Raw genomic sequence first — 21,820 nt, forward strand, 5'->3', positions numbered from 1 at the left:
AAAAAATTCATGAAATTTAGTCATGTTAATTCATTTCCAATAGTTTATTTATGAGTTATGACCTTTTATTTATGTTTTATTTTTATACTTGGTTATGTTTGGGTTATTAGGCCTGCTTATACTTTGTAACTGATTTATACATGAACTGAGACGGTCGGTTGTAAGTCCTAACCACCGGTGCCGATGATTCATTCATTTTAGTTTTCGCCTTAATTGCAGAGGACGAAAAAATTGTCTGAGACAGTTGATCATAAAGGTATATTAGCAACAACCATAATCAATTATAATTATCACAAATAGGACAGGCAAAATGGGGCAAGGCCTCGATAGAAAAACGTGCATTACGCTAATATAACGAAAAGAAACAAACTTTTATCGTCAGCACGGTTACAAAACTTGAATTACACATGTTAAACAATTCAAATTAAATCGGTACCCTGTATTCAGTGAGACTTCTATGAACGAAAGGCCTTCTTTAAATTTTACAGTTTGTAAAATTATTAAACAAAATTACACAAAAAAGACAATACACGTGAAAAAAATATAAATAAAGTTAAGATTCAGAGTGTCAAACTATATCCTGCATTTTATGTTACTTTAAAACTTGCTTAACACGGTTCAGACAACATCAACCATATAAATTATAAAATAACAATTGCTAGGTTACAAATTTGCCGCATAACTTATGGAAGATTATGACATCAATGTGACGTCAAAATGATACTTACTTAGTTAATACATAGAAATGGTTGTAAAATAAGAAACAGGATATAGTTTGGCACTCTTAAGGTTAACTTGATATTTTTCGACACGAGCTTTTGCAAGCATAAGCTTGCTTCTTCAGGTAATAGTAATATACTACTAAATCGAAATGGTTATAACTTATAATACAGTAAAAACATATGTATAAAACGCCCAGTTAAAAGAAACAGCATTGCCATACAAATTAACTCCAAACACAGTGTTTAAGTCTACAGTAAAACTAGGTACGTAATTTACTTTCTTCCCCTAAAGACTGGGTACTACCTACAAAAGACAAGGGGCGATTTATGAAATTCCATGCCAGGATTGCAGCTCTACATACATTGGGAAAAGCAAAGGACGATGACTGGGACGAAAGAATACAAAGGAGATATCTCGAATTTTCGACATAAAAAAACTTCTTAGAATAGAAATGCTTTGGAGCAAGAACACGCCATTAATTGGAAGGACGCGTTAACTTTGGATTTCGAGCAAGAATATTGAAAACGTAAATTCATTGACTCTTTTTTCATAAACTAACGTAATGATGTTATTAATGACAAAAACGACACCATGCTTTCCCCAAATTATTCCCATTTTTTGGCATGATCAGAGCTAATTTGTATTGTATTGCTGTTTCGTTTAACTGGGCGTTATATAGGCCTATATATATATTTATATGCATATTTTATTACGCTATTATAATCATTTCTATAATTTTTTCGCAGTACACTTGAAGAACCTAGCTTATGCTTGCGAAAACCCGCGTCAAAAAATACAAAGCTAACTTTCAGAGTGCTAAACTATATCTTGTTTCTTTTAAATTTTGCTTTAACCATTTCTACATATTAGCTAAGTAAGTTAGCATCATTATGACGTCACGTTAAGGTGTCATTATAGTTCATGAGTAATGCGGAAAATTTGTTAACTAGCAATCGTTATGCTATATATTTTCGTAAAATTCAAATTTTATTCCCATTGCCCTGATGAAGTAAAATAGACTAATCTAAATACAAAGCTAACTCTTTTTTATATGTTTGTTACGTAGGATTTACATCCACTTCATAATACTGTTCGACTACAGACTAAAAATGGTGAAACACGCTTACGCTCAAACTTGCATTCTAACAAAACGCAGCCGACTGGTTACCAACTTTGTGACACGCCGTGCCACGTAACATATTTCCGTGGAGACAAGGCGGCGAAAACAAAAAAGAAATGAGAAATTGAATGTTTTTGCGGAAACAATTTAAACCAATTGGCAGTTCGATGAAGAAAAGTGTTCTTTCAGTTACTAAGAGCAACTAAAGCAGCAAAGGTAAGATACAGTAACTTTGATAAAAAAGATAACCAAACTTGTTATGATGAATTTTAGACAAATAAAAAAATTGTTTTGCATTGTGATTTGATAAGCGCAGTGATTTATTGCTTATTATGACTAGATAAGAAACAGGAGATAGTTTAGCACTAATAAGCTTAATTTTATATTTTTACACACCTGTTAGCTAAGCTCTGTGTCGAAAAATATAAAGTTGACCTTAAGATTGCCTAACTAAATCTTACTTTAAAATTTGGTTAACACGGTTCAGACTACATCTACTATGAATAGATAAGTATTTCCAGCATGCTTTCAGTGTCACAGTTGCTTAATTATAATGAAAGAATACGCGTAACAGATATAACACTTAATTAATCAGCAAGATGATCAATATATACAATAGAATGTGCTATTGTCGCCACCTAAAGGGGAACAACAAAAGTGCCGACTCACTCGAACTGGCAATTTCGGCAAACAACAAACAATCGAGAATTTTTTATTGCATATTTCGAGGTTGTGATAAAAACTCTGTGAGTTGTTTTTGGTTAATACGTAATGCTTTTCGATACATTAAGGTTTTAATTTTCTACTTAAAACAGCCTCCTAACCAAAATCTAATTAACAGGCACTACAGTCGTGGCCAAAAATTTAGGACCAGACTTGATTTATGATGTTATATGTTATTACGTCATAATACCACAGATGTTGTTTCAGTTGCATCATCTTTATTCTGGGTCGAAATCTGATGTATTCAGTCATTATTTAGCAAATATCAACTGAACATTAGCCGGTAGAGATTACTTTTCTGTATTATTTATCTGCCTGAAATGGGTAAAATGTACTCTCTTTCGGAGGTTCAGCGATGTCAATTGTTGTTCTCCACTGGGAAGGCTACACAGAACGTCAAATTGGTGAGCGGCTTGGATTTAGTAAAACTGCTGCGCATCAGGCAATTGTGAAATTTAAGAAATCAGGAACTTATACTGATGCAAAATATACTGATGTACTTTGTAGCTAACAGCCCTAGGCCGATACAATCATAACCTGCTTCATGGTTTTCTGAAGACAGTATGGCGATTGTAATAATTTAGATAACACAGGCAAACACAACAAAAAAATTTTTTTTTCAAAAGTTAACTGGCGATGTTAAAAATGTTCAAATGTTGTTCGATGTTTGATGTTCTATGTTCAAAAGGCAATGTTATATCGATTTAGGGGTATATCAGGGGCACTGAGTCCGAAAATGCCATAAATTTTGCTGAATTGACCCTAGTTTTTAAAATATTGCTTCTTCCTACATAAACCATGAAAAGTTAGAAATGTATGCTAGTGAGTAACATAGGTTAACAAAAACTGAAGCCATGTGAAGCAGCTATTTACTTTTGCCCAATTGTTGAGTTGTCTGGCACAAATTTCTCGCTTTGGAGGTAAATAAAACCTTAGATTAGTGTATATCATCTCCCATCAAGCACTAACATAAGCCTTAACATCAACACATAGTATAACATTCTTGTTTCGGCAACAAAATGACGTTTTACCGGGACAGAGAAGAAATATTAATGCAATTTTTCTCTCAGGAAGATAATTTTGTGTACTGTAAAATCATCGAAGGACTTCTTTCATCTATTGGTCTACTTGAATATAAACCAGAAGAATTGAGGTTATTGTTCATTGACAGCTCCAAAAAAGTTTTAAATGTGTGCTACTTCACAACGGAAACAAGTTCGCCTGTGTTGCAATTGGCCACTCAGTCGTTTTAAAGGAACACTACCAAAGTGTAAAGATGGTCTTGAAAAAACTTTCTTATACTGAGTATAACTGGGAGATATGCGTTGATTTGAAAACGGTCAACTTTCTCTTAGGACAACAAGGCGGCTACACCTAGTATCCCTGCTTTATTTGTTACTGGTATAGTCGGGCCACTGATCAACACTGGATTAAAAGGGAATAGCCCATACATGAACAGCTTGTGCACGGAGATAAAAACATTGTAAATGAACCTTTGGTCAGTCGTGATCGTATCATTTTACCCCCATTATACAACAAACTGGGTTTGATGAAACAATTTGTCAAGGCCATAAATAAAGATGGTGCATTTTTTGATTAGTATTTCCTGGTGTTAGTATTGAAAAGCTGAAAGCAGGAGTTTTTGATGGGCCACAAATACGAAAATTATTTAAAGATCAAGTTTTTCCATCACATATGACTGAAGTTGCGAAGGCAGCTTGGCACTCTTTCGTTGCAGTTGTAAAAGAATTTCTTGGAAACACAAAAGCAAGCAACTATATGGATCTCGTAGAAGTGAAGCTGACGAACTTTCAAGCTCTTGGATCAAGGATGAGCATAAAAGTTTACTATCTATTCAGTCACTTGAATTACTTTCCTAAAAACCTCGGAAATAACAAGGTGAAAGGTTTCACCAAGATATCAAATTAATGGAAGAGAGGTATCAAAGTAGATGGGATACTCACATGATGGCAGATTACTGCTGGTGCCTAATGCTGAGCTGTCCACAACAAGACTAAAGGCGAAAGTCGTACAATAGAACTTTCCTGCAGATGACTTTAAGCTAATTTGAGTAATTAACTAGAGTGCATCTAAGAACTTCACTAATGCACATCCTGAGATGGATATATTTCTTCGTATAGTGTTTTGCTTTGAATAACACCATGTAACACAAAATTTGTCCATGGGTTAAAACTATTATTTTCTGATTTAGTATGGTCTAAATCAATAAAAATGAGCATTCAAAACGTTCAAACTTTGGTTCTGACTTTATGAGATTAATTTATTGGAATTTTTTGACTAGTTTTGCTTTTTTAATGCCTTTGCTCCCACTATATTTTTTTGAATCAATAGAATGGAGTTAAATCTAATTTTAGTTGTTGTTGTTGGCTTTGTCATAATGAAATAATAACGGAAAATGTTGTTTCCAGAATCTATTTCTAAAAAATTACGTAAAGAAGAAAAACACATGTATGCAAGGCGATTTTGCTACACAAACACGAGACAAAAGCCTTAAGGCCTGGTGCTATAGGTATTTATTCAAAACTGTTACAGAGCAAACCTACGCTGTCACTTAAAGCACTCAAAACTTATAACTTAATCACAAAGAAACATTTTTTCGAGATTGGCGACGATATGTGAGTTCACTTTCACGTAAAAGGTTCCATATATAGTCCCCCATCATATTTTCGTTGTACTGTCCTTGATAGCGTTCCTCAAAAGACCTGATATCTTGATGAAATCTTTCACCTTGTTCTTCTGAGTAGTCCCCCATGTTATCCTTAAATTCATCAAGATGAGCATGTAGTACGTGTAGTTTCAGCGACATCCTGCATCCCATCTTCCAATACGCATCCACAAGTTCATCGACAAGTTCCCTGTAGTTCTCTGCCTTGTGATTGCCCAGGAACCCGTTAACTACAGAAACGAAAGAAGTCCAAGCTCTCCGTTCAACCTCAGACAGCATCTCTGGAAAATTGATGGAATTTATCAGTCGCTTCACTTCAGGTCCCACAAATACTCCAGCTTTGATTTTTGCTTCTGACAATTTTGGAAACTGCTCTTCAATGTGCTTGAATGCGTCACCCTCTGTGTCGAGTTGCTTAACAAACTGCTTAATTAGACCTAGTTTTATGTGCAGAGGTGGCATCAGTATTTTCGCTGCATCTACCAGTGGTTGTTGCTTCACATTATAAGTTCCAATCTCATAGCTGGTTCTTAGAGGCCAATTCCTCTTCTTGTAGTGGAAAGCTTTATTTCTGCTGTCCCAGAGACAAAGATAGCATTGAAATTTAATATAGCCACCCTGAAGGCCCATCAAGAAAGCCACCATCTTGAAATCACCAATAACCTCCCAATTGTAGTGGTCATACTTTAATGCACTCATCAGGATTTTGATGTTCTGATACTCTTCTTTCATGTAAACTGAGTGAGCCAGAGGAATGGAGGGACACTTGTTTGTGTTGTGCAGCAAAACGGCTTTGAGGCTTCTAGATGAGCTGTCGATAAAGAGCCTCCACTCAGAAGGATTGCAAGAAATTCCCATAGCCTGAAAGAGTCCTTCTATATCATGGCAGTAGCATAAATCATCTTTAAACATGTAGAACACTGAGAAGCCACGATGTCGCTTTCTCTGTGAAGTAATTCGAACACTGTCATCCAGTAAGTCCCATTGCTTTAGTCTGGAAATGAGTAGCTCAGCATTCGACTTTGTCAATGACAGTTCCCTGACAAGATCGTTCATGTCTTCTTGGTTGGGGTAGTAGGGACACCTTTCACCGCCAACTCGGTGTTGAAGATAAGCAACTGATGTATCCGTTTCTGAATCTGTAGAGAGTGCATCTGCTACGAAATGTTCATCTCTCAAGGGTGGTTGTGGCACAGGCATGTCAGTCGTGTTATGGGGTACTGGTGCAATAGATGATGGAATGTCAGGGTAATTGATGGAAGGTGCATTCTTTCCCTTCCGTCGTTTGCTTGGATCCACCATACAGAAGTAACAATCTGTGAGATGGTTTGTAGGCTCACGCCAGACACGGGGGATAGCAAAACGCATTGCCCTCTTCTCTCCCCTAAACCAACCTTCTAGAGTACGACGGCAGTATTCGCATATGACGTGTGGTGCCCAATGTTTATCTTGGTCACCGACTGGCATGCGAAAGTATGCATGATAGGCTTCTTTCGCACGCCTGCAACTCTCCAGACAGTGCTTTTTTGCTTTTTTTGCAAAGAACTCACCACACACATAGCAGAAGGAATCTGCTGAGTACTTGCAACCACGGCAAGCCATACCACACTTTTAATAATGGCGATAGAATTAAAAAATCTGTAAAGATTCAACAACCGAAGTTATGGTGGTATAACTAAGATTTTTCATGTTTTTTCGGCATAAGCAAATAGAATATAGCAATTATTTCCCAAGGACAAAGAATTTTTTTTTTTTGTTACATAGTGTAATCCGTGGTAAATGAAAAAAATTGATTGCTTGTTCATTTCGTCTGTTTTTACAAATTGTCGTCTTTCTTGGGTACGCTTATAGGCATACTTGGTTTGTTATTACCAAATTACTGCTATTTATCATTCACTTCAAGCAAGTTTTAATGTGGTATTGGAAGCTTAGTCTCACAAATTGCAATATGTTAGGAGAATCTGATGAAAATAAGAATAAATGGGGCATTTTTTGTGTTGAATATATGGAAACGAATAGATTTATGCCCCGCTTCTTTATTTGGCTAATCTCATTGTGTCTTTAGCTTTTGCTCATTCTTGTGGTTTTAGAACAGATAGACTTACAACAACATTTAACATAGGCTGTTCCTTAAGATAAAATGCGACCTACCTTCAAATTTAAATAGTACCAAAAATATCGAAATTTGCTAATGTCTTAAAAACTAGAGCCAATTTGCAAAAACTAATGGCATTTTCGAGCTCAGCGCCCCTGATATACTCTAAAATCGTTCTTAAATTCCATGCCAAAATTTTTTTGTTGGCCAGTGTAATAAGTTAATTGACGTGTTAATAAGCGATTATGTGTTCTCTAGCTATTAAGAAAATAGTACTGTCTTTGGTTAATCATGTCATTCAAACATTTAATTCTCAAACTGACATACTTGACCTAGTTTTCTAGTGTTGTAAGTGGCGTCATATGTTCAGAGTGTAAGAAGCTAGATGGTGCTCGTGTTAAAGAATATCGGTGACGTAAAACATGTTACATTTTTAAGCGTTACATGAAATACTGTTGGATATGTATCTCGTGATATAAACGGTGTCTTTCTCTGATTGACTGAGTATAACGATATAAAAACTGAGTCTTGGTTAAAATCACGCCTTTATCCCCCCCTTTCAACATTCAAGTCAAGTCGTTAGCTCTATTCGTATTCTAAATGGTATATGAAATTGCTGCTGATGTAATTTAAAGAAAACTACATTGGAAATACAATTCGGACTTTATGAAGGTTGTGCTGACTTTAAGAAGCAAGAAGAGATAGCATAAACAACGAAGTCAAAAAGTAAATAGACAAAAGGATCTCTAAGCGAACAAGTAAATTCTTCGGCTTATATCATCCCAAAATATTGTTATAGCCCAGGGGTGGCCAAAGTTTTCCATGCATGAGCCGTAGACAGCAAATTATTAATGTTCGCGAGCCGCATAAAGTGGTAAATTGTGATATGCAAAAAAATTGTAAAATCCATCAGTATATTTAATCAGATGCTGCAAATATATATCACACAGAAGACTTGTGCGTTTCCATGCTATCTGTAAGTTGCTTAAAATCTGGTTGGTAAATTGTTATAGCAATCCAAATCAATTCTGTTAAGTGGTCGTTAGTTCAGCTTTCACTATATCTCGATTTTACATCAGAAATTATTGAATACAAGGATTCACAACTATACGTCTTACTAAAAATAGAAAAAAGTTGCATGCTAAATTTCTTAGGCTCAGAATATTTAATTTCTGGCACCTGTTTCCAGAACTCAAGAATTAATCAAATGACTTTTATGGTACATTTTCATTGCTAAATCTTCTTTTAATTCTAAGAGTTTAATTTCTGCAGCTGATGAGTGTGTGGCCAAAAGTTCGATACTAAAAGCACTATTATTAGCTATTTCTGGAGCTATTAGCCTCATTGTTACCAGAATAGAAAGCGACTACCCACTCGATAGAATAAGAAAAACTGTGCTATAAAAAAGACGTTTTTTTATTCACCATAGCTAGTCCCCTATCTTGTTGTCATTCTGTAATCTCTGGTTAGGCCGCTTCTGTAGTGTATTGAAGTTCTATCTTTATTGTATTGTCTTATGATGTCTATGTTTACATCCGGGTTAATTGAGTTATATAGAATCGTGTTTGTGACTAGCGTGCGGGTTATGTTATAGAATACGAATAGAATACAAATGTAATACAAAACACGACATTTGGCGACGAGGATAAATGATTGATAACTGCTTAAGAAGGTGGAGTTTACTAGATGAATAAGTCGTGTGTTAGCTAAGTACGGCACATAGTGAAAATAGCCTAGCCTTGGAATGGCTGAAGAAAACGATCAACGGCAGCCTGGACAGCAAAATGGAATCCTTGCTAATCCTCACAGGAACGGTGACGCGGAAGTTGTTGCCAGAAACATGAGGACGATTTCGTGCGATATGAGGTCGTTAAAGGTATTTGATGTTCAGGGAGACCCACACAGTCTGTCTCAAAGATGGAGAAAGTGGACCAGATCGTTTAATCTTTACGTCAATGGAATTGGAGTCATTGATGATGTGCAGAAAAGGTCACTATTGCTGCACACGGCAGGAGAAGAGGTACAGGAGCTATATTATTCGCTTGTGAACGAGCAGAATGCCATAAACCAGACATATGAGGAAACGGTGAATGTGCTTACGGAACAATTTATTCCCAGAGCTAATGTTCCATTCGAAAGACATGTGTTTCATCAACTGGTACAGAACAGTAACGAAACAGTTGATCAGTATGTATGCAGATTGAGACAACGCGCTGCTACTTGTGAATTTCAAAATGCGGCCGAACGCATAAGAGACCAGGTGGTTGATAAATGCTACTCTAGGGAGTTGCAAAGAAAATTCCTTGAACAGCAAACGTTGACTTTGGCTGATGTGCTGAGGATAGCCAAAGCCCACGAAGCAGTGATTGCCCGGACTAAAATTATGTCAAGCACTCCAGACTCGATTCAGGTCAATGCAGTGACAGGATCAAGGAGAAACCAAATGAGATCTTCAAACAAGGAAGGAAAGGAATGCTTTGCTTGTGGTCGAAAAGGTCATTTTAAAGGTGATGCTCAATGCCCGGCTAAAGGTAAAACTTGCAACAAGTGTGGAAAAGTAGGACACTTCGGGATGAAATGTCGATCTGGGTCAATTGGTCAGCGGTCGCCTGGGCATGGCAGAGCCAGAGGGCCAGGAAGAGATAGACCAAGGACACATGCTGTGGAAGAAGAAGAAGAAATCCATCGAACATTTAGCATAAAGTCAAGTAGACAAAAGGGATTTGTGACTTTATCTGTTGGGGGAGTTAAAATGGCTATCCTAGTTGACTTCGGATCATCATGCAATCTGCTAAGCAGTGATACATGGGAATGGTTGAAGAAGTCAAAGGTGAAAATAATCAAGAAGACACCAGGGTCTAAGAAGAAGCTGTTTGGCTACGGGAATGACAAGCCACTGCCAATAAGAGGGACATTTGAAGCTGTTGCCACATCGGATGCCTCAGGTAAGAAATGTGAGGCAGAATTTGTTGTTGTGAGTTGTGACGGAACTTCACTATTGGGAAAAAAATCAGCAGAAGATATAGGTCTGCTCCATGTTGGCCCATTTCCACAAGTCGTCAGCAATGTGGATGAAGATATAGTGAGGCAACACAAAAAGTTGTTTACTGGAATTGGTTTACTAAAGGACTACAAACTCAATTTACACATTGACGAATCAGTAAGACCAGTTGCGCAGCCAGTGAGAAGAGTACCTTTTCAACTGAGAGACAAGGTAGAAGAAAAGCTGGATGAGTTGCTCCAAGCTGACATAATAGAAGCTGTGCCAGAAGGTCCGACTACATGGATTTCACCTTTAGTGGTTATACCAAAGCCAGATGGTGATATAAGGATATGTGTAGATATGCGTAGAGCAAATGAAGCCATCGTTCGAGAACGCCATCCAATTCCAACTGTGGAAGAGTTGTTGCTGGAACTCAACGGAAGTACTGTGTTCAGTAAATTAGATTTAAAATGGGGGTTTCACCAGATATTGCTTGATGAAGATTCAAGACATGTTACCACATTTGTAACACATCAAGGTTTGTACCGATACAAAAGACTGATGTTTGGTTTGAACTCTGCGCCGGAGAAGTACCAGAAGATCATCATACGTTCTGAAGAACGGTATCGGAGTAGCAAATATTGCAGATGATGTAATTGTTCACGGACAGAACAGAGAAGAGCATGATAGAAGACTCTCTGCTGTTCTTGACAAGCTGGAAGAAGCTGGTTTGACGCTGAATCAAAAGAAGTGTGAATTCAGGCTACCGAGGTTAACTTTCTTTGGGCATGATCTAAGCAAGAAAGGAGTCAGCCCTAGTGAAGAGAAAGTAGCTGCCATTCAAAATGCAGAGCCGCCGAAGACTGCAACAGAAGCGAGATCATTCATGGGACTTGTACAATTTTCTGCCAGATTCATTCCAGACTTAGCATCAATTGCTAGGCCGATCTATGACGTGACAAAGAAAGACACAAAGTTCATATGGGGCAGGAAACAACATGATGCTTTCGAGAAGCTCAAGAAGCTGATGACAAAAGCTGAAACTTTGGCATACTTCAGGAATAATTGCAAGACGAGAGTGATAGCAGATGCATCGCCAGTGGGTTTAGGATCAGTGTTAACCCAAGAGCAAGATGGTGAATGGAGAATCATATCATATGCATCCAGGAGTTTGTCAGACGTGGAACGTCGATACAGTCAAACTGAGAAAGAAGCCTTAGCTTTAGTATGGGCTTGCGAACGATTTAACTTGTACATTTTTGGAAAAGAGTTTGAACTGGAAACTGATCATAAGCCATTGGAGTACATATTCTCCAGGAAATCCAAGACTTCAGCACGGGTGGAAAGATGGGTGCTGAGACTTCAAGGATATGATTTCAACGTTGTGTACAGGCCAGGGAAGACAAACATTGCAGATGCTTTGTCAAGGTTGAACTCAAGGATATGCAGAGATAAAGGAGACTCGTATGATTTTGTGAGATCAGTGGTGATCAATAGTACACCGAATGCTTTGACACCTAAAGAAATAGAAGAAGAGTCTGCCAATGACGCGGAACTTGCTGAAATAAGAAGAAACGTCAGAGTAGGAGATTGGTCCAAATGCATTAACACAAGTTACTTGCATGTGAAAGATGAATTGTGTATTTGTGGACAACTGTTACTAAGAGGAACACGAATCGTAATACCGAGAGCGTTACGAAAACAAGTGTTAAATTTGGCTCATGAAGGACATCAGGGAATCGTGAAAACCAAAAACAGACTTCGCACAAAAGTTTGGTGGCCAAAGATTGATAAAGAAGCAGAAGAGCTGTGTAAGAAATGTCACGGATGCCAAGTGACAAGCAGTGTAAGCAAACCAGAACCTATTGCTAGAACCTTGCCTCCAAGTGGACCTTGGCAAGATTGTGCCGCTGATATACTAGGACCATTGCCTAGTGGAGAGAATATTTTAGTTGTCGTCGACTACTACAGTAGGTATTATGAAATTGCGGTGATGAAAACAATTACAAGTTCAAAGATAATTGAAGCTATGATACCAATGTTTGCGAGATTTGGGTATCCATTTTCATTGCGGACCGACAATGGACCACAATTTGTTTCAGAAGAATTTGAGAATTTTCTGAAAGAGTATGGAATCAATCATGTGAAGACTACACCATTGTGGCCTCAAGCAAACGGAGAGGTGGAACGACAGAACCACACACTGATGAAATCAATCCGTATTGCACAACTGGAGAAAAAGGACTGGAAGTTAGAGATCAACAAGTTTTTGACAGCTTACCGGTCAACGCCACAGGTTACAACAGGAGCCACACCGTACTACATGATGTTTGGACGAGAGATGAAGACAAAGTTACCAGAGCTACGACCTGATCCAGATCTTTTGGATGAGGAGATTCGTGATGCTGACTGGGAGAACAAAATCAAAGGGAAAATGTACACTGACCAAAAGAGAAAAGCAGTTAATCCCGAATTTAAAGTGGGTGACGAAGTACTAGTAAAGGGTCAGAAAAGCAACAAGATGTCAACAACATTCGACCCAAACCCACACAAAGTGGTCAGTGATAACAAAGGAGAAATAACAGTACAAAATCAGGAAGGAGTTGAAATAACACGCAATTCCTCTTTCCTGAAACACTATAATCGTGATAATAATGTGTCTGAAAAGGGTGATATACCTGTTAGTGAAAATGATGTACTAGGTGAGAAATTACCCGAGGAAAAGTTAAATAACAGTCCGAGAGTTGTACGAAGTAGACCAAGTCGTACTATTAACAAGCCTGTGAAATACCGTGATTATATATGTTCTTGAACAGTGTGTAATTGTATATAATGCTGTATCTGTGTAAGTGTTACAATGTAAAGTTAATAGCAATTGTGAAGACGATGTACATAAACTAAAGTAGGTACTGCCAAATTGTGATAGATGCAATTGTGAACTAACTAGACTTTTACCTGAAGTTATGTAACATACTACTATTACCTATGGGAAAGTTATTGTGCCTTTTGAACAAAATTGCAGTGTGTAGATTGTTGAAACTATTTGACTTGCCTTCAACGTGTAATAACCACTGTTTATAAACAAAGCTTGCCAAACTGAGTTTTCGCAGTAATTAGTATTTGGTTGGAACTGTGTTTAGCAGTATTTATGTTGCATGCTTGTTGTGGTGCTGTAGATGTATTTCTGTGAGATTTTCAGTATTCTTTTCAAGTGTAATCTTTCTGTGAGCTACAGTTGTGTTTCTTCAAGCATGTCTGCTAAAATGTCGATACAAAGTTTTCAGTGTGATAATGGCAAAATTCCTCTTCAGTGATATTGTTGCAATAACATATTAGTGTCTTGTTTATTTGGGGTTAGTTTTAATCTAAAGAAGGGGGAGATGTAGTGTATTGAAGTTCTATCTTTATTGTATTGTCTTATGATGTCTATGTTTACATCCGGGTTAATTGAGTTATATAGAATCGTGTTTGTGACTAGCGTGCGGGTTATGTTATAGAATACGAATAGAATACAAATGTAATACAAAACACGACAGCTTCACCCAGCTGTAACATGGCTGACTGAAGGAAAACTAAAACGGATAAAAACATTCTAAAATGACAAGGTTTCCGCGTCCTTCATAAATGTGCTTTGTGACGTACAGTACGGTGGTGTTACGTTAATAAGACTCGAAACAGCTGGGTGATACAACTGTAGCGTAGTAGTAGCAGGTTAAGTTTGTCACGTAGTCAAGCTGACATAGTTTTTTAAAGACCTGACTATTTATGCAAACTATTTTTTCATACTAGCAATAACGATGGCAAGTTAAACTAAATAACTGCTTTTGACTTATGAGGATATCTTAACTTAATCTAAGTGTTGAATGATCTGACTCTATTGTTGCGTGCGGTTGGAATACTTTACCCTTTCGTCGGCAGAAAAGTTTTAATGTTACAATAGAAATAGCTTACAAGAAAGGATTTCATTGTAGGTACTGTACACTTTCTCAATATTACAAATAACCAAGAACATAAACAATACTACTGCTTATAAGATGTCTAAAAGATGAGTTGCAATCACCATGACTAGCTCAGACAGCTCGTTGTTGAATGATTTCGGTAATTCACGCAGATAACGCTTTTCATCTCTATGATTCATTCGACTCGGTCTCTGCTCGCTGGTAGAAGTGCGAGCTTACAAAACGTGAAAGCGATGGGAGTTAAAATGTTTGATATGAAAAAAAGAACCAAGGGCAGCAAGAGAAACAATAAATTGACAATGGGGGATATATATAACTTGTAATGAAATGATTGTTTATCGTTCCTTACCCTGTAAGGACGACCACTTCAATTACAATGTTTGTCTGTTGAATTGTAGTCCTCGATAATAAATGAGTCTCAGGTCGTTGTTTCGCTTCTCTTAATCTTAGAATCAATTGTACACCTCGACAACTGTATAATCTGATTATATTTGAAGCTTCTTTGAACGAATACATCAAGATAGAACATTGTGACAGCAACAGCACAAAGACATGTTGCGCCGTTGAGCGTAAAAGCCAAAAAAGGACTGAATAAATCAAAATGCACGCACAGGGGAAGCATCGATTACGTCACAAAGTGTTATGCTTCGCTGATTCGATAGACGAGAATTCTATGTCGTACACAATTTTATATTACATTAATTGATATATTTATCACATAACCTTCCCCAAGGAAATATCGTAAGTTTTTTTGAAAAAAAAATGAACGGTATTTCATGATCATAATAAAAACAATTCTCGGTGAACAATAATTAAAACAATAGTGTTGATAACAAAAGTCAATATAACACGTAAAATGTAGATCACATAGCAATAAACGTTGAAACATAGTTACAATACAATTCATATTGGCAATACATTCGCAAAAATATAGTAATATGTTTTCTGTAACTCATAAAGCAAAATTAGTATACAAAACAAACAATGATGACGTTTATGTCACGACTTTAAAAAGAAAACAGAACACAGGATGTCATTTGACACATGACGCGTATGCTAGCTGCGGTTTCTTGCGCAGGAATGCAAAATGAGGAAACGTCGGCAAAGTTTTCATCTCACATTTCGTGTATGCCGTTTCCGCAAACAAAATGGTATAAGATTTTCGTATGTTCACGCGTTCTGATCAACATAAGAGAAATGTGCACTAGGCATTTTCAAATATAAGACCATTCAATCATATTACAGCGTCTGGTTTTCCCAGTGTAGCTGCGTGAATATTTCACTTGGAAATACGCGTTTTGCAAAACATATATATAAAATTAGTCAAATACGTTTTGTAATTGACATTCAACATAGTGTATCGGTGTTAGCCTTGGGATTTGTTTAACCTTCGAAAACAACCGCTATGTTTAAAGCATAACAAAATAACACAAAGAAATATTTCTCCACGGCATGACTTAAACCGTTTAGAGAGTATGGCAACTAAGCCACCATCAATTAGACGTAGTCTGAACAATAACGCTATGATATATAATATACTATATAGAGAAAAAAAACAAACAAAAATCATTACTGAATGTCCAAATACCGATCAAGTTCCTTCACTGGCCTCCCACGAATAGTGGATGGGTCAGCGTGCTTTGTGTGTCGGTCATTCTTGCATTCATAGTTGACTGAATTCAACGAGTCTTCGTTGAGCACTTGCATACGATGTAGATAAGACATATCTTCGAAACTTGTAGTCTGAGATCACTAGACTTCTCTCAACCTCAAATTTAACTGTTCATAGATTCCTCGATAAAAGAAAAGCGTAGTTCTCACCGAGCTCGTTGGCACCATAAACGTTGTAATGAAATGGTGGTTTATCGTTCCTTACCCTGTAAGGACGACCACTTCAATTACAAAGTTTGTCTGTTGAATTGTAGTCCTCGATAATAAATGAGTCTCAGGTCGTTGTTTCGCTTCTCTTAATCTTAGAATCAATTGTACACCTCGACAACTGTATAATCTGATTATATTTGAAGCTTCTTTGAACGAATACATCAAGATAGAACATTGTGACAGCAACAGCACAAAGACATGTTGCGCCGTTGAGCGTAAAAGCCAAAAAAGGACTGAATAAATCAAAATGCACGCACAGGGGAAGCATCGATTACGTCACAAAGTGTTATGCTTCGCTGATTCGATAGACGAGAATTCTATGTCGTACACAATTTTATATTACATTAATTGATATATTTATCACAAACTAAAGCTGGCTCATTGAAATATAGATAAATAATAATCAGTGTTAAGTTTAAGAAGCAAGCATTTCCGATAAAGACTTCTTACCACCACATATTCTGGAAAACCACCTGGGAACGTACTAAAAGGAGTGTTCACACGAAGGTATTCAGAGCAAATTTCCAAATATCAAACGACAGTCGAAGTGCTTATCAAAAGCAATTTCGTAAACTTCAATCATTAACTAGAAAACACTTTTGCAAGAAATGATGTAATGGTATTAAAAAATACCACTCCAGCTGCTACATTCCTACCCCGCTACGGAAAGAAAAAGTTAACAACTTTAATGTAACATACTGACTATAACAAACGTGAGCATGCACAAACAACAGCAGTCATTAATGAAGTTAGGGATAAATGTGTGGCGGTCGTGATAATAAATTATAATAAGTTATATAATTGGCATTTTAAATAAGGGAATTGTGTGTTCTCCAGTTAGATGCAATTTAATATTTAAACAGGTGTATTTTTCTTGCTTAATAGGTAATTACAATATTGTAGCGCTAAACCGACATACCACCCATAGTTGAAGTGTGTCAAGTAGCCATTGTGCTTTACGGCGCAAAAGTTTGGATGGTACTTGGTGAAAAGTGGATAACGTAGAATAATAAATGTGACATGTTACACGTAGCAAGGCAAGCAACACAGGTCTGTCGCCCATTGGTTGGATACAGCGGTATAAAAACTTAGGTTTGGTTAAAATCTCCCTCTTCTCATATTATCAGTTTACCTTCTGGATTATTCATTAACTATTGAATTGAAGTTATAGCTTTATTTGAATGTGAAATGGCGATGAAAATGTTTCTGATGTGACTACGACTATATGTCGGACAATATAACAATTTAGAGTTTATGAATGTTTTGCTGATTTAAAGAAACAATTAGAGAAAGCAGGCCCAACGGAGTCAAGGACACAATTGTCTAGGAGTTCTAAAAGAAAGACTAAAATCCGTTGGCTTTAGGCCAACCTTAAAACAATCAATATCGACATCGTCACAAATGAATGAAATATTATAGATGATAATACAACTGCATGTTAGATGGTAACTCCGAGAGCAACATGTTTTGCAAAGACTGTTTGAAGTGTTTGTATTGCAGATTTTCGTTGGTAACACGGCACGCGAGTGAATCATAAAACTGCTGCAAGTGAGCCCAATGGATAGCAGATGTTGCTGCTGACAAAGTATAGATTTATGTTCGGTAAAGGAGATTGTGGAACCAGCTGAAATGATTCTTTAATCGCTTGAACCAAGATAGAAGATGTGCATTGGAAGTGGTTGGTGGCACAGGAAATGCAAGTACTGGTATCAAAGTGTTTTTTTCAAAACGACTGAAATTGTTTTTGTACTGGACGAATCACCTTTCGTTGCCATTCAGCCAGATCAATGCGCCGAGGCATGAAATAACTAAAGCCTTGTTGACCTGGTCCGATAATAAATCGGTAGTTGAGCTGTAGGAGACGACTGTGGAAACGGTGAATCGGGTCGCGTGAGATCAACAAAGGTAACTGTGAGCGATGCGACAGCCACAGGTTAACTCGACATGAGCACAAAGACAAAGCTATGTAGCAAAGGGGAAAAATACGTATGCAACTATACAAGCAACAGGGAAGAAAGAAATTTACCAAAGGCGACGAAGTACAAAGGAAAACAGCAAGAAATGGTACATGCACATGAAATTAACGGCACATAAAAACAAAGTGATACAAATAAAAAAACTTAAATTGTGTGGGTTCCTGCGAAATGATTACGAGAAGATAAAGCGGGACATGCAGCAAATGGTGCGGAGATGATCGGATAAACCCGATGGTGTGGAAGAGAGCCCACGTCATTGCAAGGAGTTGCAGGATGAATATAAGGGCCGAGAGAAAGTGGAATCGTAATCTGCGACAGTGTAAGGAGTAACTTTTGTTTCGCGGCGTGCGCAAATGTGTGTGCGATGTAGCAGCGGTTGACCATTGTTTTATTGGTTAGGCTTGTTAAGACATGTTGTATTTGCTCCTTAAGAAGGTTGGCTGCAGACATAGAGCTGAGTATCGATTGTAGATCAGTAAAAGATACATCGTCAGGGAGCTTGATGTTGATTTTCTCGTAGTGATGTGCATTGTAGTTGATGTGAGTAGGCGACAAAGGTAAGTTGATTTGTTGCGCATGCTCGTGCAATAAAGTATAGTTGTGATAAAGAACGGTGTTTCCCAGAACTGGAAAGACAAAACTTCTTGCTGGTCGATACGATTCCAGCAGATGTAACCTACTCCCGGTAAGACAATTTTGTATGAATTGAGTAGGTTGTGTTGACTGTGGCCGATACTTGATGAAAGGACTTTGAGTTAAATGTTAAAGGTTAAATGCGTTTTTGTACGCAAGTAAAGGTAAGATGGCACCGTTGATGGAATGGCACACTGCTTTGGACATAGAATATCCAAGGCTGGAACCCATGGTTTGATGTCCAAGAGTGGTAGTGAGTATCTCAGTAGGGAAGATCTTACGAACTGATTTGTAGAGTGTGCCAATCAGTTTCGTGAGCTGGCATTGTAAGATATTGTTCTCTTCGTTGAAAGTAGTTAGAACGTTGGAAATAAGATCGTCCTGTTGCGGGAAGTCGCAAAAAATGAGATGGTGGCGTTTGAGGTGAGACACGCTTTGGCAGGTTGGAACGAAAAAGAGTTTGTCAAGCTTTGTACATTGGTGGTAGCGAAAGATGAAGTTGTTGTTGTCGCAGTGAATATGATTGCCATAGCAGTTTTTCGCACGTGTGGAGCATTACCTCCAAAAATGAAGTAACTAGTTTTCCAGGACGTAATATGTGAAGTGCAAACTGTTGCAGGAATCTTCTGGAGATGAAGATCTGGAGCAAAAACGTTAGCAGTGAAGTTGTGTATGGAGAAGGGTGCTTTTGGCAATGGATATCGTTATCAAAGGTATATAATCCAAGAGAATGCAAACATTGACGTCATAGAAACTGTTGTTAGTGTGTAGCGGTCTGGGTCGCATTTTTAATACCATTACATCATTTCTTGCAAAAATTTTTTTAGTTATTGAGTGAAGTTTAAGAACTTGTTTTTTGATAAAAACTTTTGTTTGATATTTGGAAACTTGCTCTGAATATCTTCGTTTGAACGCTGTTTTTAGTACGTTCCCAGGTTGTTTCCAGCAACTGTACTGATAAAAAGACTTTATTGGAAATTCCTGCTTCTTAACTTTATACTGATTAATTAATTATCTATGTTTAAGGTCTAACTAAACGTAATCTCCCAATACCAACACGTTGTTTTCCTGGCTGCACATGTTCTGAAATACTGCATGTTTTCTTGTCGAACATTTTCACTCCCAGAGCTTAACGTTTTATGAGCTCGCAATTCTACCAGCGAGCAGAGAGAATAAGATTTAGTCACGAGCTGTCTGAGCTATAGTCTTGGTGATTGCAACACATGCATTAGACATCTTAAAAACAATAATATTACTTATGTTCTTGGTTATTTGTAATATTAAGAAAGTGTACAGCACCTACAATAAAAACCTCTTCTTGTAAAATCTTTCTGTAGTAATATTAAAATCTTTCGGCTGAAATACGTTTGGAGTAAGTTATTCTAACCGCACGCAACAATAGAGTCAAATAATTCAACAGGTAAATTAATAAACTCATAACATAAGTTAAGTCTCTACAAGTGCAGATGAAGATTCACTTGAGTGCCTGGTGCGAACACAAAGAAACCCATTTGCAGCAAACAATGGATCATATTGTTTTTAATTATAGAAACGTTTCGATGAAATAATTTTTCAACCAGTTCGAAGGAAGGTTTGTAGAGTCTGAAGCAGTTAAACCAGGTGGTACCGTTCGTGGCGTCGTTGAAGTAGAGGGCAATGACTGTTTGAGGCGGATTTTTAGCCTGCAAAGAAAAATCTCGTTGATGGGAGAAGGATGATTGTAAAGGAGCATCAATGTCGATAGTATAGCTAGGTTTGAGACGTCAAGGGAAACGTGGTCCACTTTCCCATGACTGAAAATAACGAAATTGTTATGGTATCGTTCCAAGAACGGAAAAGTACTAACGTAAGAGCGTTCCAACTCTCGTTTGACATGATGGACATAAACACGGTCACAATGTTTCATATTCGAATGAACTTGGGACTGAATGAATTTCGTATTGGCGTTCGTTGGAGCAAACTGAAGATTGATGATGAAGTCTCGGTAGGTACCTAGGTAGCTGGATGTAGGAACATAAGAAGCAAGCTTGGAGTCAGAAGAGAAACCACCTCCGAGACCTAAAGTCTGGCTAAAAGCTAACCCAGCCGATGTACATTTCTAATCCTGGAGATAACGAATGCGCAGAGCTAAGATAATAAAACTAAATTTGTGAAGCCAACGCTCAGGTTCATCAAAAAAGTTTATGGCGCACTTAATTTCTGCATTTACACGTTCCGTAATTCAATCGGAAATTGGATAAAAAGCTGAAGTCAGATTGAATTGGATTGAAACTAATTTGAAAGTTTTCTGATTTTCCTTGTCCTTCTCTAGAATCGAAGAATTATTTTATGATATCATTTAATTATATTATTTGATAATTGTTGAAACTCACAATGCGAAGTACAATCATGTGATTTCATTTTTTTAATACATTTTAAGTTTTCCGTCTAAAACTTTGTTATTATTACCAGCTTATCTGGCGTTTCATCTTCATTAAAAAGTTTCTCAAAGTTAAGAGTGTAAATTGATTTTGGCTTCCAGGAGGTACCCAATGAACCTTGTACTGGAACAGTAAGTTTTGGTTGTAAGCTTTCAATGATTTTGTCTTGTTTTTTATCTGTTACCTTTGAGCTTGTTCTATGGATTTATTGATAGTTCCTAAGATTTCTAAAGCAGATTCATGTAATTGTTAGTTGGTTTGAATTTGATTACGTAATGTTACTTTTAAAATTTTCCTGTTATGAATATATTGCTTAATAAGATTCTTTTTCTTTTTTAATGCTTCTTCGTTTACGAAAGGCATGTTTAGAAGTATTGCATATAAACGCTATAAGCTTTTATGTTGTAAGCATTTTATACCATAACCATTTCATACGTAAAAAGGGTTGTATATCATCTGAGTGACAGTTTATTTGAGTGACAGTTCATTTGAGTGACATAATTGTAGTTCATTTGAGTGACACATTGATAAGTACTATCTAATTCATTTGAGTGAAAGATTGACATTTGTTGTTTAAGTTGCAGTTGTTGTTAATTAGTAAGTGCACAGATGACAACACAC

At 37.2% G+C, this 21,820-nt stretch overlaps 1 long non-coding RNA gene across 1 annotated transcript; it reads left to right on the top strand.

Moving 5' to 3' along the window:
* The first annotated feature begins 2,105 nt into the window (after positions 1 to 2,105).
* Positions 2,106 to 4,840, top strand: LOC143463311 (uncharacterized). Its single transcript, XR_013118290.1, has 2 exons — positions 2,106 to 2,970; positions 3,637 to 4,840. It is a non-coding gene; the product is annotated as an uncharacterized LOC143463311 (long non-coding RNA).
* The last annotated feature ends 16,980 nt before the right edge of the window (positions 4,841 to 21,820 follow it).

Source organism: Clavelina lepadiformis, chromosome 6 (genome assembly GCF_947623445.1).
Source record: "Clavelina lepadiformis chromosome 6, kaClaLepa1.1, whole genome shotgun sequence".
Classification (NCBI taxonomy): domain Eukaryota; kingdom Metazoa; phylum Chordata; class Ascidiacea; order Aplousobranchia; family Clavelinidae; genus Clavelina; species Clavelina lepadiformis.